Source organism: Gymnoscopelus microlampas (genome assembly GCF_963454915.1).
Source record: "Gymnoscopelus microlampas genome assembly, chromosome: 5".
NCBI lineage: Eukaryota > Metazoa > Chordata > Actinopteri > Myctophiformes > Myctophidae > Gymnoscopelus > Gymnoscopelus microlampas.
The window spans coordinates 49695235-49720094 of record NC_139942.1 but is presented as its reverse complement, the minus strand read 5'-3'; the positions used below and the strand labels follow the sequence as shown (position 1 = coordinate 49720094).

Sequence of the window (24860 nt, the reverse complement as noted above, 5' to 3'; positions counted from 1 at the left end):
ACCCCACAGGACGTACAGGACAATACAGTACAGTAATGCAGGGGGTCTGTGTGTATGTGCAGCTATATGTTTTACTGCAGAGTGTCAGTGGGTTCACCATGACATGGATAGCATAATTATGTGCCCTATATATATATATATATCTGTGTGTGTGTGTGTGTGTGTGTGTGTGTGTGTGTGTGTGTGTGTGTGTGTGTGTGTGTGTGTGTGTGTGTGAGTGTGAGTGTGTCCAGTTGACTCTACTGACTGCGGTCAGAAGTGTGTGAGCAGATTGAGACTGTTTTGCTGTGCATTCTCACCTCCCTTCCCACTATGTGCAATGTGTCTATATGCGTGCGTGCGTGCCGAGGGGCTAGCATCCGGCTTGTAAATTGAGGCTACGTAGGAAGTGTGACAGTTCATATGAATGGCCTGTAGTCTCGCTGTTTCACCCTTTCTGGTTGCAGAAGCAATTAGGCTGTATCTAAGCGGATGGGTTTTTGGCCGAACTCTACACTTGATTTTATTGCCTTGATAAACATTGTCATAAATACTATATGCTTCCAGTCGCTAGTTTAAAGTCTTCTTCCAATCACCATGATATGCGTTTTGGTAAATTATGGTCCCATTTATTTTAAAAGGAATGATAAAGTATGGTATGTTTCTAGGGTTTCTACTGGTTCTACCGAGCGAAGACCCGCCCTCGCTGCGGTTTCAGCCAATAGCATTAATTTCCGTTTGCATTTCGGACAGGATATCAACCGGATATCAATAGAAAGATGGCGGATTTGAAATCGCTGCAAAATAGGCTTCATTTACGGTCTGTAGAGACAGCATGATGCTGTCCATTGTCGCGGTCCGCTCCTCGGGCCGTGGACTTTGACTTTATTGCATCGGTGTTCTGTACCTTTACTTTGTAGTATTGTTTCCTGTCTGCCTTGTTTGCTGTTTCCTGTCTTGTCTCACCAGTATGTATTTGTAATTGTTCTCCAGTCTCCACCTGTGTCCTGTTGTGCCCCAGCCAATCCCAGTGTTAATTGTAGTTTGAGTTCACCTGTGTCCAGTTAGTCCCCGTCTATTTAAACCCTGTGTTGGTAGTATGTTCTTGTTGGTCCGTAGACCACTGTCAAGTGAGGGCTGTGTTTGGCAGCTAGCCATTTTGAAGTTGAACTTACCTGTCTTGTTTAAACTGCCTGTTCGGCTCAATAAGTACTTTAAGTTTATCCTGCATTCCTACTCGACTGCTTTTGGGTCCTTCTCGCAACTCATTCCTGACATCCATACTTTTTACGGTCTATGGTGTGTTGTATTTTGCATGCATGTGTGCACGCATGCTGGATTATGCATGCATGTGTGCATACTGTAGCTGACACCTATATGCTGACATATTACAATTTACAATTTAGGCATTTAGCAGACGCTTTTAATTCAGAGCGACTTACAGTGAGTATGGTAAACACGAGGTGATGCATCAAATGCATAGAAACAGTAATCTAAGGATCATAGGTAAACCAAGAACCTATCATCAGTCTAAACTGTATAATATAAAACAATAATTAGTCTGTAGCTACATTGGAACTATACGAACTATAGGATGCCAGGTCAACAAATGAACCTGTCATGTGTCTACATAACATGCTAAACGACATGTTGTAAATTACATGTCAGCAGCACCTGCTGATACCACCACGGTGCTGACTAAAGAAACAGTGCTTTTCACAGCGTATTGTGAACACAATAACTCATCACATTTGCAGTATACGTTGCATTTGCATAAAATGCCAATTAAAATAAAATGGGCAGGAGATCCATACGGCAGCAGTTACTGTTTTTTAATAACACTGCCTAATCCTGCATGTTAATTTAACTGAGAGTGGATAAGGGTCAATTAAAATGCCAATTAAAATCAAATAAGCATGCAAGAGACGGCAGCATTCATGGTGGTGTTGTCTTTACTAAAGGGACGTTAACACCAAGCGTTATAACTATAACTATAAACACATAGATTTAGATATAATCTATAGATCGAAATATCAAGTGGATAGCAGAGTTCACACCACAACTATAACAAAGACAATGGTTCAACTTTATCAATGTTAACAACAGTGGTGGAAAAAACCTTTGTAAAATGTTTTACTTAAGTAAAAGTATCAATACAGCAAAATACTGTAAAAAAAAAAAACTGTGTTACAAATAAAAGTCCGGAATTAAAAATTTACCTGAGAAAAAGTACAAAAGTTTTGGTATCAAAAGGTACTTAAAGTACCAAAAGTAGAAAGGACTCATTGTGCAGAATGTCCCATTTCAGACGTTTTCAAATGTATAAAATATATAAAAATCTTTTGGAAATAGCAGATCTACAAGCTCACAATGCGTCGCATCGCGACGCATTGTGAGCTTGTAGATCGGCTATTTTCAAATGGCCAAAATGTATATAGGGCTTAATGTATGTTTTGTAATAATAATCAAAATCTACAAAGTAACCAGTATCTAGTTACTTTAAGTTTTCAAATAATTGTAGTGGAGTAAAAGTAACATTTTTACCTCTGAGATGTAGTGGAGTAGAAGTAAGTAAAGGGGAGGACGAAACAAAAACAGGAAATCTACTATATTAGGAAAAACACTAAAAGGGGCTAAGATTAAGCAGTAAAAACTATAAAAACAGTGGAACCGTAAAAACAGGGGGTTATGCAGTTAGCTGGGGAAAGCCATCTTGAAGAGGTGGGTTTTGAGAGACGCTTTTGAAGGATTGGAGGGTGAGGGTGGGGGTGAGGGTGAGGGTGAGGGTGGGGGTTCTCTGATGGTATTGGGGATAGCATTCCACGGGGTTGGGGGCAGCAACAGAAAAGGCACTATCGCCCTGCAGGTCTTGGTCAACAAGGCATAACAAGGCATACGCCTTGTTCAGCAGTCTGATGACAGGCGATGCTGTCAGGCTGGTCTCAGACCTTTGCTCTTCCTTGGACCTAAACTGTGGATTATACCGACAAGTGACTTGATTTTTTTTTTACCTACTTGCGGATTATACCAGTGTCAGTCTATCTTATATGTATTATGCGGTCGACACGCACTGACATTTTTGCACCTTAATCCCATGTGCAACGCACTGACTTGTCTTTTATGTTTCTTTTTTTCTAGCACCTTAAAGGAGAATTCCAGTCATTTTAAATGTTTGCTTTGATGTGTCGCTAATCAGTCACTAACATACAAACATTTGACGTAAAGCTTGTCCTCGGTGTTGCCAGATTCTGTGAGAGAAACAAGCAACCAGCTCCATGTCGTTCTGCATGAACGGCAGCTCATAAGGGACATTTAGTGCATGTTTGAGTGTCAGTACACTGCATAATGAGGATTAGTGGGAAAAAAACGAACTTTGGAGGTGCTAAAATAGGCGATTTTCATTTATACACATTACTCCATTATGCCAGGGGAAGGGGTCTCCACAATCGACAACAGGGCCCTTCTCTGGAAAAATTCAACGGCCCTTTGTATGTTGGTGAGTGATTAGCGACACATCAAAGCAAACATCTAAAATGACTGGAATTCTCCTTTAACTAACGTCCATAAGTAGATCATGCACAGTATACATCTGCTGCTATTTATATCTTATCTCAGGTATATGTGTAAATATGTAGATCATTTGTTATTCGTTTTTTTCTCGTTTGATCTCCTCCCTTCTTCTTCTTCCCTTTCTTTCTTCTATGGAAATAATGATACGATGGGAACTATGCACAAAAACAATCATCACGCTCTGAAAATAAGATCTTTTTACTTTTTAACCTTAATGTATGAGAGGAACGTCCTGGGGACCTCCAGGAGGTTGGCGTCACCAGACGTGAGGGATGCGGGACGGGCGTTGGAGGAGATTAAAATCACTTTTAACGCAGAACAATCAGAGCTGCTACAGCCTAGGACGCAAGAAAACTGATCTAAAACTCTAAAACTAAAAAAGATGTGCAGCAAGCAAGCGCCAGTGTTCCCTCACATCCGGTCATTATACCTGCAATGACCAGGTTCAACGTTCAAGGCATCTAGATAGCATAACTAGATAAATACATCTATATTCAAATCTAAACCACCTGAAGGTGCAGGCCAGAATCGGTCAATAATATAGCAGCAAACAGCAAACAGGTCTGTTTACATTACCCACGGACAAGTGGCAATATAGTCTGTGCAGTATATTTGTTCAGCGCTTGTTCATAAGCCTGACGGCAGCCAATAACAATATCGTTATTGTTTGTTCATATAGGGCTCGGTGTGTGAATGGCCCTTAACACTGAAAAATCCTGAATGTTAATTAAACTCTTGAGTGTAAGGGTCCATTTTTTTACGCTCGCAAGGTTAAACAAGCACTTTGCTGTGCAACCCATTGAGCTCCCTTGTTGTATAGCCCCGCCTATACAACAAGGCTACACCAGCCTTCATGTTTATTCATAAGTCTAAAAACGTGAATGAAATTATAACACACATCATGCAGTCCTGGAGTGAAATGGTCGCCATGATGCAATCTGCCTGGTTCGACAGTTCATGGGTTCACAGGTTCATGGCGCTCTCTTTTGTTACATAATGTGTACAGGTACATAAGAGTAAAATACTTTGTTTTCTTCAGGCATTGTAGCAGAATTAATATGAATACCAACACTAATAACAACAAGGAAATGGTGTATACTGTACAACAGTGGTTCTAACATTTTCATGTATTGGGGCGCTGTACCCCATCTGAAAATATGTTGTTCCAGGGACCCCCATAAGAGAAAATGTACGTTGTTAAAGGTAGGGTATAAGTGTGTGTTTGTTCGGTAGGAGCCTCCATGTCTCTCTAGCTCTTTAGTAAACAGAAAGTGCAATTTCAGGTCGGGAATCGGGATACCAATTTTATCCACTCAGGAGAGAGAGAACTCACACAGGATACAGATTAAAAGTGACATTGTAAGTGATGTCACAAAGCAGACACAATTGTAACTGGAATACTTTATTGGCAACCCACCTTAAAATGTATGTTATGTTCACTGAAGAGATGGGGAGAGCCCTGTTATTGAAGAAACACTCTATAGCAATGCTTTCTATCACAATAGAGCTTAAACCTTTCAACAAAAAAACGTTTTGTTTTGACAACCAAAATATAACTTACACTACCGTTAACACATTGACTGACATTGTCATTTCAAATCGCGGTTACAATTTCTTTTTTCCGGATAAAATTTGAGACCCTCGTCTTTCCCCCCAGAAATCTGATGTTTACATTGTTATTGAAAAGGAATGTCTGTGGGTCTCGAAAGATTAGTAAAAACGCTGGCAGTGGCTGATTAATTAAGTAATTAATTCCCGGCAGTTAATGTGTTAAATAGTCTATTTTCAAAATTATTCAAAACTTTTCTCAGTTGGGTTGTAGAACGACTATTAGCCGGCTATTAGGCACTTTAAAGACCCTTGCAGCTGTCATGACAATGAGCTCCGTATATGAATTCTAACTAACCCAACTATCCTATGCAACCTCTGACTCGCTGTGGTATTCTCCTTTCTGTATCAAAGCCTAATTATGGGACTGAAGCCTTCAGGGCTTCCTGGAAATCCTGGAGTTTTTATCGTGAAATCATTGTCTCTGTCGACAGTGAGAAAGGTTATCCTCATCACAAGCGGCCTTCTTCCTTCAACGCACTAATTCTGTCGTAATTTATGCTCCGTAGGCCCGTAGCACGTCAATGTTTTTGCTTCTACGATTAGATTTTCTGTTGTGTTAGCCCATTCAATCCAGGAACGCATACTGTGTCATTTTAGATTTTTTGCTATAACCATTAATTTATACTTTGGGCCATTCAAAAATAGCAGATCTACAAGCTCATGGTACGGGCTTGTAGGTCTGCTATTTTTGCACCACTGATATACTGTAGCAACAATAGTTTTTCCGAAAATTGAAGACATTTGACAGTTACAAATGTTCGCTTTAAATTCAAAGATTTGCACACATTTTCATGATTTTTCAAAAATAGCAGATCTACAAGCTACAAAACCCACCTCTTCAGGAAACACTACCCTTCCTCTTTGCCTTGCCTACTTGTTGTTAACTAGTTGTACGACCTCTTGTTTTATTGTTCTTATTGGATCTTGTTTATTCGATACACTTATTTGTTTTAGCTCTTGCTCATTTAATTTTCCTATTTGTCTCATCTGTTTAAGAAAGTAGGTAGCTGATATATTGCATTTTTACCTTAGCGCTAGGTATACTCATAGTTGCTTGTTTTAGCAGAAAATGCACTTAGGACTTCTGGTGATTAGTAGTTTTGTTCCCTACCTACAAGCTTGTGTATCAGCTATTTTTTGAATAGCCAAAGAAATCTGAAAAATGACACAGACGCGTTCCCGGTCTTAATGGGTTAAGAATGTGATTTAGATTTAGCATGTTGTTAGGTTTGATGTTTACCTGCCATCCACGTTTCCTCGAGGGGCTTTTCGTTGTTCTCCCTGCTCTCTGCAGTACTTATGTGACTCATTTATGTTGTTTACCGACTAGAGCTCAATGTTTAATCTGTTTATCCCCATTTCACTCTCTCTAAGTCACTCTGGAAAGGAGCATCTGCTAAATGCCCAAATAACTGGTTCACAAAGTGGGGTCCAGGGACCCCCAGGGGTCCTTGAGGAACATTTTAGCAACACAAATGTATTGTATGGGGGGGGGTCCTTATTTTCAGATGGGGGTCCGCAGCCAAATACATATTAGTTTAAAGGTCCTTGACATTGACAAAAGGATTGAGAATCACCGGCCTAAATTGTAAATCGACGTTGTCACAACGTGTCGCGCTGTATGCGACACGTTGTGAGCTTGTAGATCGTCTGTTTTTGGCCACAATGCGTCGACGTAGGAGCTTTTCTGTCTGTCCTCTTCGTCCTATGATGATTTCCCATGGTAATGCTGCTAAGCTGCACGCCACCCTTCACTGATGGGCTTAATCCATTCAATCCGAGAACGCGTCTGTGGTGTCATTTTAGACCTCTTTTGGCTATTCAAAAATAGCAGATATACAAGCTAATTTTTGAAAAATCGTGAAAATTTGTACAAATCTTTGAATATATATATTTTTAAAAGCGAACATTTGTAACTCAAATCTTTGCTTCTGGAGGTCCCTGGAACAACATATTTTACAAAATGTTCGCTTTAAAAAATATATATTCAAAGATTTGCACAAATTCTCAGGATTTTTCAAAAAATAGCTGATCTACAAGCTCATAGCGCGGCACCGAGTGCCGCGCTATGAGCTTGTATATCTGCTATTTTTGAATAGCCAAAGACATCTTAAAATGACACAGATGCGTTCCCGGTCTTAATGGCTTAAAGCAGAGTGACTAAGCAGCAGTAAGCACATGTCCATTGGACCGGGGCTACTTAACTGATGGAAAGTAAAGTAAAGATCCAACTGCCTTTCTGCTTCTTTTTATACCTTTTTATGGAAAGTATCAGCATGTCAGCTCTTCACCTGGGTTTGTTTGGCCACAATTGCCTTCCACCTAATAATACCCTGCTGACTGTGTGTGTTTGTGTGTGTGTGTGTGTGTGTGTGTGTGTGTGTGTGTGTGTGTGTGTGTGTGTGTGTGTGTGTGTGTGTGTGTGTGTGTGTGTGTGTGTGTGTGTGTGTGTGTGTGTGTGTGTGTGTGTGTGTGTGTGTGTGCATTTTGCCAATGCACGCACGCACACATTCACACACCCACGTTTGTGTGTGCGCGCGTGCATTATTTTTTCCGATGCATATACTGTACATGGACACATTCAAGTGCGTGTGTCTGCATGCATTTACATTTAAATACATACATTTACATGCTAAACGCATGTGCGTGCAATCCGTGCATGCATTTAGCCTATGCACACATGCACAAATTCACGCATGAGTGTGTGTGTGTGTGTGTGTGTGTGTGTGTGTGTGTGTGTGTGTGTGTGTGTGTGTGTGTGCGCACGTCCATGCATGATGCATGCCATCACTGTGACATCACTGCGCACGTGCCGTAAGTGTGGGTGTGCGTGAGTGTGTGCGTGCAAGGGCGTGCGTGTGGGGGCGTGCACGTGTGTTTAAAAGCAGACACAGGGCTTATAGAGGGAAGGAGGCTGTGTTGAGGAGAACCTCGCTCCGCTGCCCACATAGAAACACTATGACCTAGTTACACACACACACACACACACACACACACACACACACACACACACACACACACACACACACACACACAGAGAGAGAGGCACTGGAAGAGCGAGCAGTTTGGATGTCTTTCTCGACAACAGAGTTTTTTAACAAGCCTTATTTTTTATCAAAACCCACCTCTAACCCATCTCTTCAGACTTGTATTTCCCACCTAATTTTAATCCCCCTTTTTGCCTTTTAATTTTAATGTTTTTGTTTGCTTAGTTTTTAGCCTTTTAACTATAGTTATTCTCTTGATAACGTTTTTTTTGTTCCATTTTTGTAAAGCGACTTTGAGTACTGAGAAAAGATGGAAATTGGATGTATTATTATTATTATTATTATTAGTATCATATTGCGTGGCAAAAACAGCAGATCTACAAGCCTACTGTACAGTACAAGGCCTCACCTTGTGACATGTAGATCTGCTGTTGTCGCTTTTAATATGAATTCAATGACAGAGGCAATACCAAGAAACCTTATAAATACATTGAAACGAGTTGGGAGTCGTGCTCCAATAATATAATGGTTAATTATTCTTTTTTAATTGTTGGACGTCTCTCTCTCTCTCTCTCTCTCTCTCTCTCTCTCTCTCTCTCTCTCTCTCTCTCTCTCTCTCTCTCTCTCTCTCTCTCTCTCTCTCTCTCTCGACAATACAGTTGTTGTTTTCTTTATCAGCCTCGATTTGAATAAATCAGGTAGATTTGAATAAATCAGGTAGATTTGAATAAGTCAGGTAGATTTGAATAAATCAGGTAGATTTGAATAAGTCAGGTAGATTTGAATAAATCAGGTTGCAGCAGGACAGGATGTTTCGTTCTCAGACAGACACCAGTGGAGCTGCATATCGTCTCTGTCAGGGTGGAAACCTCACATGTCCAGAACCGTTACTTTTCAGGATTCAAATTCAAAAGCATCAAAAGCAGCAGATCCGCAAGCTCGAAACGCGTCGCGAACGCGACGCGTTTCGAGCTTGCGGATCTGCTGCTTTTGATGCTTTTGGTGTGACGCTGTAGTATGATCCAGTAGGGGCGTTAATTTGCGGGGGGGGGGGACGCAAAAAAGTTTAGAATACGGAGATAAGAGGTTTCTGCGCCGACAGAAACGATTTATAAGTCTGGTCCCTGTGTGCCACCTAACTCCTCCGCAACATCTGCTCTTGTGTACCGCTCGCTAACAGACAGACAGGCGGCTCCCTTTGGTCTCACCGTGTGTGTCCCCCCTCCCTCCCCTCACCCATACCCCCCCCCCCTCCCCCGCTGTGCAGGTGCATGCGTCTTGCACACACAGCTGGCCCCGTGTCAATGCCGCGTCTCTCTGGATCCCGCCGTCTTGTCTGGGTTGCTTGTTTGTAAGTTACGGCACGGCCCGTTGTGCCTCAATTATCCGGTGATAATTTATGAGGTGTGTGTGTGTGTGGGGGGGGGGGGGGGGGGGTGAGGACCCCCGTGGCGGTGGTGGTGGTGTTTGTTGTTGTGTACATACAGTACATGTCTGGTGGTTCACAGTGGTGCTTGCGTGACCAGACCTCCAATTTTTCGCTCTGAATTCGTTCCTATACTCTCACCTATAAGGTCATGAACTGTGTGGGTCATTGACCGAAAGAATAAGATTGCGGATACAAGCGGCCGGAATGAGTGGCCGGCCTCTCCTTATAGAGCAGTGGTTCTTAAACTGTTTTCATTTCAAGGACCCCCAAAATGGTATGTATTTGGCTGTGGACCCCCCCCATCTTAAAAATATTTTGTGCCAGGGATTTTTCAAAAATAGCAGATCTACAAGCTATGAGCTTGTAGATCTGCTATTTTTTAATAGCCAAAGTTATATAGCCAAGACGCTATATTAACTCATTTTGCTGGGGACCCCCATGGTACCCCGCCAAGGACCCCTGGGGGTCCCCGGACCCCACTTTGAGAACCAATTCCTTAGAGATAGGGTGAGAAGTTCAGTCATCCGTGAGCGACTCGGGGTAGAGCCGCTGCTCCTTCACTTGGAAAGGAGCCAGCTTAGGTTGGTTCGGGGCATCTAGTATAGGCTACGGATGCCTCCTCGCTGCATGTCCCATTGGGAGCAGGAGACCCCCCTGGCAGACCAAGGACCAGATGGTGGGATTATATCTCCTCACTGGCCTTGGAACGCCTCGGGGCCCTCCAGGAGGAAGTGGGAGGAAGTTGAAAGGGAAAGGGAAGTCTGAGCTCTCTGCTGGAACTGTTGCCCCACTGTTTGTTGGATGGATGGATAGATGGATGGATGAGGGGTCTGGAGAAACTCAAATTGGAAACGGTGGATAGAATGAGCCAGTGGCTCACTCACGGTTAAATGGCTGAACTGTGATTTAACGGTGACGCAGAGCGTTAGGACCAGAGTCCCTCTGTGTTTTTCCTGACCAAAATTAGATTTAGAATTTAACTTCAGAGACCTCACCACACAGAATTAATGCGATGATGTTTATTGCAAAAACATTCGTTTTTTATAGATATTGAATAGAAATGTTCAATGCAGTGAGTCTGACACGTACACTAGCATGACATGAATGGTTTTGGTGTAACCCTCTAATTCGGTCTGCTGCTCAGAAGAATGACACAATGCTTCGCCTCTGTTCACCATTTATTTGTAGACACTGGTGGGGACAGACAACATGTTCATGTCAGACATGGCAACATGGGTACAATACTCCAGCTCCGTTGCTCAAGGAATCCAACAAGGAAGAAGGATTAATTAAACACACATAATTCATGTAAATGTAAATATAGGCACACTGTACCCAACAGTAACATTTAAATTCCCATTGAAAACGTTTCTCATACAATCTGAATACAAAACCCCTCCCAACACACACCTGGTGGGGACAGACAACATGTTCATGTCAGACATGGCAACATGGGTACAATACTCCAGCTCCTGTACACAAACACACACACAATAACATTCAATTATTACAGGCTAAATGCAATGAATCAAATGATACAAGTCAACTTAAATCAACTCTTGCACATCCATAACGTTAAACATTGTGTACAGATCACAGTTAATACAGGAATATACACTTTATATGATAGAAATGGAGCGGAGTTGTAAACACCAGCCTACCGTTGCTCAAGGAATCCAACAAGGAAGAAAGAGCAACGTCACGTGCGCACATTTGACCACAGTGAATTGTGGGTCCACCAGCGGAGGGCGCTGTTGTTCAGACAATGTATTATAGAGAAATTAGAATGAACAGAATATCTAGAGGGTGCATTATGTTGTCAATAAGCTACATTTTGACGAACTTCATCAAATAAAATAAATGTAAAATAACTCCTGTTACATTGGCACGGGGCCCATCGCATCGAATCCTGCCTGGTGGAAGGCAGGGGCCGCTCCGGAGCCCAGCCGCCCCCGTAGATAGGGCCACCCACTCTGGTGGTGCCTGGTGCTTGGGCGGTGTCAGGGAGGTGGTGGGTGACCCGAACAGAGTGAGACATTGAAGGAGGAGGAGTCCTGTTTAAGGAACGCGGCCAATGAGCTAGACCGACATGATTGGAACAGTCATTGAAGTTGATAGGAAAGGAATGTCAGTCTCTGTCTATTAGCAAAAATGGAAGAGCAATGTATTGAAGCATTGCTAAAACAAACAAACCAGACACATACTGTGTCAACAGCTTTTTGTTGGTTTAACGTTACGCTTGCTACTGTCGCCATGTTTATTTCATTGAGTAGTGGTTTCACGTGGACACACACTATTGATGTGCTCACCTGGGTGAGCCCCTCCCCCCAGCAATCTTTTCTAATGGTTGTCTGTGTCCAAATACACAAATCCCCAGAATTTGGGGCTCGTTGACATGAAAGTGTTTGAGAAGAAAGTGCTCCTGCTCCATACTGTCAGCGGCCTCTTTTTATCCACTTTTGGCTTCAAACACTCCACAGGCCTTCTCTCTGAGAAGGGAAAGCCTGGGATGTGAGGCTGGGGGCTCACAGAGAGACAGGCAGGAGGACCCTGGGTCCACGTGTGTCTGTCTGTCTGTCTGTCTGTCTGTCTCTCACAGGTTGATGGCCCTCAGTTCTCTAATCATCAGACTGAGTCTTAAATTCTGTTTCATCCCCGTTTCATCTCATCCACACTGGTGCCTTTGAAACAGTCAGCTCCAAGAGAAGAAGGGTTGTAGTTTATTTAAATCCAACAACCTTTAGATGGAGACACAGATCAGAATCCACTGGGAAAAGACCAGCATAGGTAGGAAAGTTCAATATTGACTTTTTTGCCGATATCTGATATTCCGATATTGTCCAACTCTTAATTTCCGATTCCGATATCAACCGATATATGCAGGCTTTTTCACCAAAAGTCAACTAATTGTCAGGAACATCACATATCTGATCAAATAAAATAGCTATAATATCAATATAATATCTAATAAATCTAATATAATACAGTGATGTTGTTAGGTTTTCAATGAAGTGAGTCCCGGGACTTACTGGCGGTCATTTGAATGGGTCCCACTAATCTTAGATTAGCCTATTGGCCTATTTGACAGTGCAGAAGCATAATTACCTTGATGCCTATAACATTAACGAGTGTCAACGAGCGTCAGCTGGACACAGACACACACACACCTGCCCTCTGCAGTGCTCTTTTTAAATATAAATCTTATACCGATATTTTCCGATAATGTCGGGAGGCCGATAATATCAGACATCCCTAGACCAGACCTGAAGAACGTTGACTCTCTCTCTCTTGGTCTCAACACTCTCCCTCTGAAAGGTGCTCCATCAGCACAATGCAGCCCATGTGTTATTGATGTGTTTAGTTCTGCCTCAAGCCTCCCACCAGGAAAGTCAGAATCGAAACATGCCTTTGATAACCCCCCACCCCCCCCTTCCCCCGATGATGACGAGGATGCATCCCCTCTCATCTCGCCCCCGGAGATGAGAGAACTAACAGGCGGGTGACTGGGTTTCCAGTTTATTGTTTATTGAATGGATCCCCATTAGCTGACGCCTGGGCGACAGCTAGTCTTTCCGGGGTCCATATAAGATGTATACGAATATAAAAACATGAAAAATACACTAGAACATGTGCTCCTCGGACTTCCGGTAAGATGGCGGAGAGAGGAGCAGCTTAGTTAGATAGCTCTCTAGAGTCGGTTAAAATAACACGGCAGAAACATAACCAAAATGGGAAAAAATGAATAAAAAGTGAATACTACTTAAAAGAAGAAGACGTAGAAACATTTTAAGAACCACAAGAGAGGATTAAAGCATCGGACTCATCGACGACGACGGAGGGGAAAGAAGGGGAGAAGACGCGAAGAAAAAAACATGGACGAGGAAATCAAGGAAGTGCTGCGGGTGGGACTCGCTAGTATGACGGCGGAATTAAAATCTTTCAAACAAGAAATGCAGCGAGACTTAACTTCGCTCAAAGAAGAAATAATGAAAGAAATGAAGCAAGAAATTACTAACTTTCGCATGGAGGTAGACCGCCAGGCGGAAAGACACGACGGAGAGATAGCGACGCTGAAGGCGGACATACACGAGTCCCAAACACGCATTTCAGAGGTAGAAGATTGGAGATCAGGAGCGGACGGTGCCTTGATGGTAATGGTGGACCAGGTGGAGATTTTAGAAGCTAAATTACTGGAACTCGAGACAAGAGCCAGGAGAAACAACGTGAGGGTCTTTAATTTGAAAGAGGAGACAGAAGGTGAATCGGTAATGAAGTATATGGATCAATTATTTCATTCCGAGCTGATTCTACCCGAAGGAACCCAACTTCAGTTACAGAGGGGACATAGAGCTCACACACAGAAGCCGAATGACCCGTCTGCTTCTCCCAGGTCCATTGTGCTGAACTTCCTACAATTTGAGATGAAAGAAATGATATTGAGAAAGGCCTGGGAGGCGAACATCCAAGTGGAAGGCAAGCGTCTGGGTTTTGATCATGATTACCCCCCCCGAAATCGTTCGTATGAGAAGAGATTACCTCCCAGCAAAAAAAGTACTAAAAGATAAAGGAATCCGTTTCAATACACCGTTCACAAGGATGAAGATCCACTGGTCGGAGGGGACGAGGACCTACAACAGCGCGGAGGACGTCATCCGGGTCTTGAAGGAGAGGGGCCTCATGGAGAGTGAACCGATCGGGGATACAAGCGCAGATTCGCCGATGGAGGAGGAGGGACGCGCCGAGCCGACAGCGGAGGAGCCGCCAGCGGAGGAGCCGAGTCGAGCGGCCACGGCGGCAGCAGAGGCGGAGAGGAGCCCGAGATCGAGCCATGGATCCGCGGAGTGGCAGAGAGTGGAACGGGCGAAAGGTGCAAAGAATCGAGCTTCGGAAAGGTTGAAAAGTTTTAAAAGAAGATAAGGATGTTTTTTGCTGGAAACAAGAGGTAAACATTGAGTTGAAGTGACTGTGGGGGAGGGGGGAAAGGAAAAGAAAAATGGCGAGGGAAGATAAAATAATTAAGGAGGCAAATGATAAAAATTGACGTCATATTAATACAATACATAGAAAATTAACCCACCCTTACGATAAGATTGGCTGTTTAATGTACAAATACAACTCAATGTGGGGACTTTGTTACAAATTGTGGTTTTGATGAAAACTGAATGGTTTTTGTTCTGTATTTTATTTTGATGGGATAATGCATACCGACCAAGAGGTTTCTTATTAAGAGGAGGATGGCTAGGCACTGGGGAAGCCCAAGGGTTGGGTCTAGTACTAGTATGCCTAGGGAGGGGCCCCCGTTCAAGACGGGGCTTACCCCCGCACCCTGTTATGAGGGTTTAGGGGTCACGGAGGATTTACTCCGTGTTTGGAGGTTGTGTTATGTGTTTTTTGTTTTATGTCTTATATATGTGGAGCTGACACCTGGTTGCAAACAAAATGGAATGACTGAACAAGGGTTACATGTAACAAGAAGAGATAGGAGGTACTATGATGACTGATGTCGTTGGAATTATGTCACTAAATGTGAATGGTCTGAATTCCCCCATAAAAAGACAAAGGGTGATGACAAAACTGAAGAAGGAAAAAATGCAGGTTTATTTTTTACAAGAGACTCATCTAACTAAAACGGAACATGAGAAATTAAAAAGATTTGGTTATAGGAATTCATATTATAGTTCATATAGAGAGGGCCCTAGAAGAGGTGTTATAATTTTGATATCTAACACAATCAATTTTATTTTTGAAAAAGAAATTAAAGACAAAGAGGGGAGGTATATTATAGTAAAAGGAAAACTGGAAAATGAACCGGTAACCTTGGTAAATATATATGCACCTCCAGAAAGTGATAAGAATTTCTTCAAATCCTTGTTTGATATCATAGCCTTGGAAACAAGTGGGATTTTGATTTGTGGAGGAGATACTAATACGGTTTTATGTGATAAAAAAGATACGTCAAGTTCAAAAAGGGGGAAAACTCAAATAGCAAAATTTGTAAATACATCGCTAGAGGAGATGGGACTGATAGACATATGGAGATATCTTCACCCCTTAGTAATTGATTTTACCCACTTCTCTGCAGCTCATAAAGTACATTCAAGATTAGACCAGTTCTTTATAAACACAAATGAAAGTCATAGAGTTACAGAATGCGAGATTGGAGGGGCGGACGTGTCAGACCATAACCCAGTGACTTTGAAGTTGAGACTGAATAACAGGAGACGACAAACAGTCTGGAGACTCAATTTGGGAATGTTAAATAATGAGCAAAGGAGGGAGGAGATTAAAGTTGAGTTGCTAAGATATAGCCTATAGAAGAAAACGATAATGGAGAGGTGGACCCTACAGTAATTCTTGATGCCATGAAATCGGTTATTCGGGGTAAATTGATAGTGCAATCAGTAATAGTTAAGAAGGCCAAGTTAGAAATCTACAGGAAAAACAATGACAAATTGAGGGAACTAGAACAGGAATATCAGAAAACAAAGAAGGAGGAGGTATACAAACTAATACAAGAATTGAAAACAAGAATAAAAGGAACACAACTTGACGAGATTGAAAGAAATAATAGGTACCTTAAACAGAACTACTATGAAGCAGGGTCAAGGGCCACCAAACTATTAGCTAAGCGGATACGCAAACAGCAGGTTTTGAGTAGCATATGCCAAATTAGAGACCCTCGGACAGATGAACTGACATGTGTTCCTGAACAAATAGAGAGAATATTCAGAAACTACTATGAGGAGTTATATGCACAGCCCAAGGAAGTAGAGGAAGGGGAAATGAGAGCATATTTGGAACAGCTGGACCTGCCTTCAATTGGGAAAATACAAAATGATAAATTAACAGCAAGCATAACAATGGAGGAGGTAATGGAGGCAATCAGCTCATTTAAGAATAACAAAGCACCTGGGAGTGATGGCTTTCCTGCTGAATTCTACAAAATGTATAGGGAAGAGCTTGCACCCCTATTATTAACATCCTTTAACTGGACACTGAAAAAACACAAAATCCCAACATCATGGTCAGAGGCAATAATTACAGTCCTACCAAAAGAGGGGAGAGATAAGGAACAATGTAGCAGCTATAGACCGATATCCATTTTAAATGTAGATTACAAAATGTATACAAACATTTTGTCCAAAAGACTGGCTGATCTCATGACAGACCTGATCGATGAAGATCAGACTGGGTTTATTAGGGGTCGCCAGACCCATGACAGTATCAGAAGAGCTATACACATTGTAGATAAGGTACAAAGGACAAAAACAAGTACATTAATAGTTAGCATAGATGCTGCTCAAGCGTATGATAGGGTCTCTTGGGGGTTCTTATATGCTGTGTTGACAAGATTTGGGTTTAACAAAGAGGCAGTACAAAGCATAAGATCATTATACCAACAGCCCTCAGCGAGAATCAAAATTAATGGAAGTTTATCCGAAAAGTTCTATCTACAGCGCTCGGCGCGCCAAGGCTGTTGCCTTTCACCAGCGCTGTTCGATTTTTTCATAGAGCCCCTGGCACAGGCCATTAGACAAGATGAGGGTATCCATGGCGTTGAGGTCCAGGGCAGAGAACAACGTATAGGGCTTTTTGCCGATGATATAATCACATTCCTTGGACAACCTAATGATTCACTCCCCGTGCTAACCAATATATTAGAAGCATTTGGTCAATTGTCCGGTTACAAGCTTAACATAGCTAAAACTCAGATTCTAGCACTAAATTATACCCCAAATGCACTCATAAAGGAATCCTATGACTTTAATTGGAAGCAAAAAAGTATTAAATATCTGGGTGTTAACATAACTAAAAGTATTCCCACACTGTATAAGGCCAACTACACCGGAATAGATCAGAAAATCCGTAAAGATATAGAAAGATGGACCACTTTGCCACTGGACCTTAACTCTAGAATAGAGGCTGTGAAAATAAATATTCTGGCTAGATTGTTATACCTATTCCAGGCCCTGCCAGTAGAGGTCCCCCAAAGCCAATTCACACAATGGGATAGATTGATCTCTAGATTTATCTGGGGAGGAGGGAAACCTAGGGTTAAATTTATGACTCTTCAGCTACCAAAAGATAGGGGGGGAATGGGTCTGCCCAATCTGCAAATGTACTATCAAGCTGCTCAGCTGAGGTATACTATATGTTGGTGTAATCCTGACTACATCTCCAGATGGAAGGATGTTGAAGGGAAAGTTGGGAATACACCAATTCAGAGCTTACTAGGAGACATTGATTTATTCAAAAAAAAGAAACACCTTATTGACCCAATCACATTATTTACATTGGAGATTTGGTATAAAATAGTTAAAAAATACAAATTAAAAGAGGAAATTAAAAAATTAAAATGGATAGCCTCTGACAGTGCTTTCAGACCGGTTGAATATGATAAAGGGTTTAAACAATGGCAGAACAAGGGCATGACAGCGTGGTGTACTTTGGTGAAAAAGGGGCAGCTGGAGAGTTTTAAGGAACTAAGTGATAAATATGATATAGATAAACACGACTTTTATAGGTACCTGCAACTAGGAGACTATTATACAAAGGAAATCCGGGGGACACCCTCTGGAGAAGTGAATGGTGTGGTCCAAATGATTATAAATGCATACTCGAGTAAAGAAGTTCGGGTTATATCGGGATTATACCGAACATTTATGAAAAACAAACATACAACGGATTATGTAAAAGTAAAGTGGGAGACTGAACTTGAGATAGCAATTACAGAAGAAGAATGGGCAAATATGTGGAGGGCACATCAAACGTCCACCAATTCACGAGTCTGGAGGGAGTTCTCCTGGAAACATTTAATTAGGTTCTTTATAACACCCAAGATTAAGAGTAAACAACTAGGGAAACAGGTTCAATGCTGGAGGGAATGTGGAGAGGAAAATGCAGACCATTCACATGTTTTCTGGAAATGTCATAAGATTGAATCTTTTTGGAAAATGATACATAGACAACTCCAGAAGATACTAGGATATGAGATACCTATGGGTAGTAAAGTGTTATATCTGTGTGACTTAGACTCGGGTAATATACGGATGGGAGACAGGTATCTGGTTAAGATTTTATTGGCAGCAGGGAAGAAATGTATCACAAGGAAATGGGGACAGGTTGACAAACCCACAAAAAAACAATGGAAAGATCTGGTGGAGGAAATATATGTTATGGAAAACATGACGCTACGACTGAGGCTCCAGGAGGCACAAATGGAAAAGAAATGGACAAAATGGTTAATCTACGTGAACACTATCTAAGTGAAGTAACATGAGTAACAAAAGGACAATTATGATCAGTGTTTGGTTCCGAAATGTTTGTCTTTTCTTTTAGTTTTTGTCTTTGTATGTCTTATGGGTCCTGTTCATTTTCATTTTGTTTCATTTTATTTTTATTTTCTTCTTTTTGTACATTGTATGTGTGTGTAAAAATTTAATAAAAATTCTAAGTGACAAAAAAAAGAACATGTGCTCCTCGGAGCACAGGTCTCCGCCAGTACTGTTCCTGATTAATCCTGTCTTACCTATTTATATTACATATTGTCACGTGTCACTTGACCAATGTTAGCTGATATTTATAGGTTTTTATGTCATCATGCGTCTCGCTAGCCAATCAAAAGCATTGGTGACAACATATTGTCACGTGTCACGTGAAGCTTGACCAATGTTAGCTTGGCTGAGACGGACGGACACACGGAAGGACGGAGACGAAAACATACTCTCCACCTCTGGCGGAGACAATAATTACAATACATTATACAAAGATTTAATACAACATAAGATTGAAATTCCAGGACATGTGGTCTGCTGCAACAAGTGTGTCTTTTCTTTAAAGCTATCTTGTGTGTCTTTAAAGCTGTCTCCTCACTGGTTTCCAGTGAGGACGTTTGTTTGGTGGGAGAACAAATTAGCATCGGGACATCTTTGATAACGTCGCTGTCGGGCATAAATCTCACATCTCCATCTCCATATTCCAACTTTTGGTGTTTTTTTGCGTAAATGGAAGCCCTAATTGATCATACTACAGCGTCACACAAAGTATCAAAAGTAGCAGATCTGCAAGCTCGATACGCAGCATGAAGCGACTCGTTTCGAGCCTGTAGATCTGCTGCATTTGCAATTTTGTTGCTATTTGTGTGTGCATGTGCAAGTGTGTGTGTGTTTTGTTTAATTTAATTTAGTCCAACTCTAGTTGTTTTTGTCGTACTTTTCATCGCTGTACATTTGCACGCATCTGTGTCATTTTAGATGTTGCTAAGTAGATAGCAACATCATTATTTATTTATTGTCTTGAATAAATACTTACTCTGGATACTTAGTTTAGGATTTAGAAGGCGTTTTTAAAATCCGCCTCAGGTCTATTTGGGTTAAACACTTAAGCCCCATACACTTCATTTGATCCTTGTACAAGGAAAAACCCAAAATAGCCAAATCCGTGTGTACCAATGAGTGTTAAATTTATACTAACTATTATAGGAGCAGCGTGTCCTTGAGTCAAACAGTTGGGGACCTTGGCTGACTTGATGGTGTCAGTTCACTGGTCTATGCAGACCGCCACTGACCCGTAGGATCACTCTCAGGGGGTCCACAGCACAGCACGGCGACAGCCCAACATCCATCAGCCTGCCTAATAGCCATGGCAGCCAGGCAGACGGGCGGACACACACACACACACACACACACACACACACACACACACACACACACACACACACACACACACACACACACACACACACAGATTTGTATTACTATACATGTGAGGACATCAACGCTTTAGGACAGCCATTTTATGTCATTTAAAAATATATATATATTTTTTTTAACCGTAAGCCTAAAGCCGAAAAACAGCAGATCTACAAGCCCACAACGCGTCGCGCTGCGACGCGTTGTGGGCTTATAGATCGGCTGTTTTTCGGTGCAGGACACTGGCGCTCAACTAAGTATAAATCATGTTTAACTCTAATTCCAATCCCTAAACCTAACCTCTAAATGTCTAATCCTAACCTGAATGTTTTTCTAATTGAAAAGGTATCTCTAAAAATGTTTTTTTAAACTATAAAACAACCATTTGCATTGTGAGGACCAGGAAAACGGTCTTCACAATGTATGTTTTATTCTACTATACTTGGTCCTCGCAAGTATAGTAATACACACACACACACACACACACACACACACACACACACACACACACACACACACACACACACACACACACACACACACACACATACACACACGTAAGGAGCAATAGAAACCATCTAGGTGGCTTAATGTGCCAACTTGTGTTTTCTCCTCGATAAAAAACAAGATTTAACAGACGACTGTGTGTATTTTGAAATGCAACAAAGAGCTGACCTGTTAGCACGCTTGTGCCTTTTTGTCATTGATATATCTGAGATGAAAACAGCACTCTCGTTTTTAATTGATACGCTCAAAACATCACTCGTCCACAGTCAAAGCACAATGTTTCCCCTGTCATTTTTCTTCTAAAACATTTTATACTATGTTGCATTAACAACAACACTGGCTATCCAATTAGCAGATCATACCTGGCGACTGGATACAATAAACTCTACTTGTGTTTTGCCATCCGTTTTGCTACAAATAGAAAGTTGTCTGACCTCAGTAAACACACTCCAGTTTACGACAGCGTGGTGGAATTGATCCCGACTTCCAATGACAGACCGTGAGGTGACAGCTATTGAATGATGGAACACTTGGTGCATTTGTGGATAAATAACTTAAAAACATTTGATTAACCTACAGAAAACAAAACATGTTGTTTAGCCTGGCTATCTTCAATCAACTGTAGTATCTGAATGCCAAATGCAGAGAGGTTTTCGTATGCATTGAAACGATTATCTCAGCATTCTTCTCATCAAATAGATTTGAACATTGGTACTACATTATTATTTATTTTGGTAGGGTTAGGGTTAGGCTTGTAGATCAACTATTTTCGGCATGCAGCTATAAGTGAAAATCATTTCTATGCCATCACGGCCCGCCCAAAAAAAAAGTTCAATCAACTGTTGATTTAGTCGACTAAAATCTTATGATATTTAGTTGGCTAAAACTAGACAAAAACTAAAAAGTTTCAGATGACTAAAATATGACTAAAACTAAATGGAATCTTATTCAAAAGACTATGACTAAAACTAAATCAAAATTTGCAGAGAAAGGAAAATTTACGTAATTTCACATGGTTTTTCACTTTTGATCAAATAGATGTTGTTTTGAGTTGTTTTAAACATTGATACACAGACATTGGTTTAATTTCTTTTTTCGGGGATTCAGCGTGTCCCTCTGTCTGGCTCTGCGCCACGGGGGACATCGGGGTTTGGGGTTTTTCAGTCTCTCTGTGGTCACGGTGAGTGAGTTGTCCCCAGCTGACAGCGTGAGTCCATCCAGGGCCACGGTGGTGAGAATTGGGGTCAGCTCGCATAGCGCGCTCTGTCTGTGCATCATCAGCCCTTAAATCCCATCCCACCCGTTTAGTCTCCCGGTGATGGGAAAATCACGGTGGATTTGAGGCAGATCGGTCCGATATATGGGCCTGCTGTAAACACTGTCTTCCAGGCTAATCTGAGCTTGAGGGGCCTCATCCACCTTGAGGCTTAGAGAAAGCGAAGCGATCCACGGGGGTTGAAAAGCCTGTGGTTTTTGTCTGATTGCGTATGTGCGTGTGTGTGCCGGAGGGGTGTGGGTGTGTGTGTGTGTGTGTGTGTGTGTGTGTGTGTGTGTGTGTGTGTGTGTGTCTGTGCACGTAGCTAGACAAGGAAGGCACATGTTTGAGTAGCTGAGGGATGGAGTTATTTGCCTTTGACGCCATTGAAATTGAGTCTAAATCCTGTTTCATCCCGTTTTCTCATCTCATCAGTGCCAGTTGCCTTTGAAACAAGAGATGAATTATATACGTTGACGAGAGAAAGGCTGGTGTTTTAGATAGAGACTGGTAGAGTTCACTGGAGGAGAATGTGGTGGGCTCTATCTTCTCACCTCAACACCACCCAACCTCTCTAAGGTGCTTATCCCAGTCAAGCCGGGAACGCATCTGTGTCATTTTAAGATTTCTTTGGCTTTTACAGAGTGCCGCGCTATGAGCTTGTATATCTGCTATTTTTGAAAAATCTGTGAATATATATTTTTAAAGCGAACATTTGTAACTGTCAAATGTCTGTCTTTCTATAAAACTATTGTTGCTATATCAGTGGTGCTCAAACTTTTGCTAGTCAAGGACCCCCAAAATTATGTTTTTGGCCACCGATCCCCATCAAAATATGTTGTTCCAGAGACCCCCCCCCCCCCCCCCCGCAAAGATTTGAGTAAAAAATGTTGTTTAAAAAATATGTATATATTCAAAGATTTGCACAAATGTTCAACATTTTTCAAAAATATCCAAAGTATGAAAATAATGGTTATAATAAATAAAATCTAAAATGACACAGATGCGTTCCTGGGATTGAATGGGTTAATAAGCAAACACACACCAGCCTATATATTATTGATGTGTTTAGCTCTGCCTCCCACCAGGAAAAAAATATAATCGAAACATACCTTTGATACCCCCCCCTCTACCCCCCCCCCCCCTTTCCGATGACAACAAAACGTCCCCTCTCATCTCGCCCACCATCTGACGAACAAACAGACGGGCGACCGGGTTTCAGTGAAGACGCTGGTGGGAGAACAGTTAGCATAAGAAAGACATCTTTCTCTTTCAACAACTTCCTGCTTTAAGCAGAAAAGGCCCAAATCCACCACCTGCACCACCAGCATATTAACCACTTTCTGTATATCGTTGCTTTCAGGTAGAAACCTCTTATCTCCACACTTTAACTTTTTGTGTTTTTTCATAAACGCCCTACTACTTGATCATACTACAGTGTCACACAAAAGTAGCAGTTCCACAAGCTCGAAATGCGGTGCGAAGCAACGCGTGTTGAGTACAGAGAAGTACAGAGAATTGGAAATACTAAAATAGAAATACCTCAAAAATGTACTGAAGTACAGTACTTGAGTAAATGTATTTAGTTACTTTAGACCACTGCTCAGGAAGTAAAGTGCAGGCCTCTCCTGGATTAGTGCTGAAGTGTTGCTGATCTCCCGGTGAGCAGGTGGGCATGCTTGCACGGTTGAATGGGTTAATGTAATGACATTGTAAAGTTGGGTTAATGTAATGACATTGTAAAGCACTTTGGAGAGAGACGCTGTGTATTTAAATGGACCATTTACCATGTAAGTGGCCAAACTGTATCCAAAAATCTATTTAATGAAAATGAGAATGGATTCTTAGGATCCTTTTTTTTGTCATTCAGACTTACAGTAGTACTTGCAACAATCGTTGCAAGTACTACTTGTACTATTACTACTACAAGTACTACTAGCCTACATTGTAAATCAATGCCCTACTTCATCATAGTGAGCTTGGTAGATCGGCTATATTCACTATTTTAAAATGTTTTTAGAATAATAATAATAATAATAATAATAAAAAGGGAACTGTTTTGGAAATGCAAGGTTTCCACACCAATATGTAATTTTATTGGACTATTTATTTTTATTTTTATTGCAGGAGCACATTTGAAACAAGTGTTTCATTACACTTTAATGTGTGTATATCCTGGGTTTAAAGCCGCACTATGTAATCTATGTTGTCCAATCTGTATGGTAGAGTATGTTAATACAATATATTCAATTTATCCCCTAAGTAAGCAGGCAGGCTCTATTAGCTCAATGGTAAAACAAATGTACAGCACTTGCACAGGAAACCGGGTTCAAATCCGGGCTAGAAGAGGGAGGTTACATGCAGTGCTAATTATTATTGTGATTACTTGTACCAACATCAAATCAAATCAATCACCCAACAGCAATGGTACATGAAAGTGACTGGTTGGTAGTTTGTCAGGATGCAATGTGTCATGGTTGGTGATATCTGGATGGACAGACATCATGTAGGAGTGTTGTTGTTGTTGTTGCTGCTGCTGCTGCCTCTTTCCAAAGCAAAGAGCGCCAGGTGCTCTTTGACTGCCTGGGAGCTGGCAGGATGGGAAGGATTGTGTGGGAAGGATGACAGGTTGCCTCAAGGAAGGTTTAACCGAACAAGACCGGGGAACGCATCTGTGTCATTTTTTTAGATTTACTTTGGGCTATTCAAAAATAATTTTCCAAAAATAGCAGATCTACAAGCTCAGAGCGCGGCACGGAGTGCCGCGCGCTATGAGCTTGTATATCTGCTATTTTTGGAAAATTATGTTTTTTTTTTGCAAATCTTTGAAT

General features: G+C 41.6%; 1 protein-coding gene across 1 annotated transcript in view; it reads left to right on the top strand.

Moving 5' to 3' along the window:
* lingo3b (leucine rich repeat and Ig domain containing 3b) overlaps window positions 1-24860 on the top strand; it is a 109708-nt gene that overhangs the window by 73438 nt on the left and 11410 nt on the right. The gene's annotated exons all lie outside the window — the stretch shown is intronic.